The following is a 1,978-nucleotide window of genomic DNA, read 5'->3' as shown; positions in this document are numbered from 1 at the left end:
CGTGAACGCCACCTCATGACGCTGTTATGATTCTACTTCCGTTCGGCAACTGGGGCCAAATTTAGTTAACAGAGTTCCCCAGTTGGTGACGTATGGTGACTCATTGGTTACTAGTGATGCGCATGACCATGTTGGACCTCAACACAAAAGTTTTGAACTTTGGCTGACTCCGTGGCTGACTCTGTCAGCCACGCCTTCCCACGTCCGTTGGCTGACGGAGGTAGTGGTCAACGGACGCGGGAAGGCGTGGCTGACGGATGGGGGAGTAGTCTTTGCAGAGGCATCCGTCAGCCAATCAAATCACTTCGCCGGGTTCTTCCCGCTTCTTCCTGCTTGTTGCGATGCAAGATGACCCGCTTTCCCGCTTTCCAGTATCGTCAGAGCCCGAGTCGCGTCACAGTGCTTAAATTTGCATACGCGATCTGATTGGATGACGGATCCGTCGCTGCCGAAAAAGTTGAACACTTTTCAACTTTTTGACGGAGCCGAAGGCTCCAACGGAACGGACGGATCCACAATGCATTGCACGTCCGTCCCGTCCCCATTCAAAGTCAATGGGGAACAGTCAACGGACGGAGGTAGTGGGCACGAGGCGTAATACCAACGAGCACGTGACCGGGCAGCCAATAAGATGTTATGCATGTGTAATAGCACGTGGTCAACCTATAGAGGGTGACATCTTAATTATCCGATCTACAAGTGGTGTTTGGGTTTGTTTCTTTAAATCAGAAGCAGACAATCGGTTCTGTGAGAACCTGACGTTGTGTCAATGTCCGCCACTCCATCTGTCCAACCCTCGAGACGAGAGTTTATGGAAATGAACATTTCAATGACAAGCGAGTCACCTGCAATACTGCATGATCAGCATCACAGGCAATGTTAAACAAGACGCTGGATGTACAAACATGCACGTGCAAGCGCGCACACACACACACACACACACACACACACACACACACACAGACACAGACACAGACACAGACACAGACACATGCACACACACGCACACAAACACACAGTCAATGTTATGCACATATGTAGCATGCACATCGTATCCGTTTGTTCATATCATAACGTTGAAATTTGAAAAATGTTCAATAAAAGGGTTACAGATCATCGTAACCTCACATAACAAATGTCCACATGTATCACTTCCGGTATCTATTTATCCCTGACACAAACAGATATGTGTGACACTAATAACAACAACACGGAGTCTGAATCTTTGTAAGGCAAAGTTCTATAAAGTAAATATCTGTAGGCCTAGTTTTTCGCAAGTGCTTAAGATAAGATAAGATAGGATAAAACTTTATTAATCCTCCGTGGGAGAAATGTGTTTGTTGCAGAACAGCCCAGCAGCAGTGGAGGGACACAGGATAAAATAACAATGTAATAAATACAATAAATACAAAAAGCTAATGCATAAGTAGACGCTCATAGTTAAAATAGGGGCAAAAACAAGACAAACAGAACCAACATCAAGATGGGTGATGCATATACACATATGCGCATAGCTTGATGGCATACTTGGTTTTAGGTGTATTTTACAATGGATGAAGGCAGTTTGATTTAATGCAAAGACAAAGTTGGATAAGACAAATTGTAAACGACTAGAAAACGTAAACGATACTATTAAAAAAAAAGTAACAGTCAACAGCAATATCAGGTGTTATTTCAGTAAAAAAATATATATATATAAATCCACAAAAGCAAAAGTCGGTCAAATATTCAACAAAGGTGGCTTCATCAAAATGTAAACAAACATCATGGCATTGCCTCTTCAACAAAATGAACGGTAAGCAACGGTACCCCCCCCCCCCCTCCCCGGATAGCAGCCCCCCACGCCCCCCGCCCCCCCGCGGGTCCTTCGGTGTCGCCGGCAGTGCAGTGCAGCTTTAACCGGTCCATGATGCCTTGCGGTGTCCCAGTTCTGCTGTAATTTACAACAAGCCTTGGCTTCATGATGGGGAGGAGGTCC

This window comes from Gadus chalcogrammus, chromosome 4 (genome assembly GCF_026213295.1).
Source record: "Gadus chalcogrammus isolate NIFS_2021 chromosome 4, NIFS_Gcha_1.0, whole genome shotgun sequence".
In the NCBI taxonomy this organism is placed as follows: Eukaryota; Metazoa; Chordata; class Actinopteri; order Gadiformes; family Gadidae; genus Gadus; species Gadus chalcogrammus.
This window is presented reverse-complemented; position numbering follows the sequence as displayed.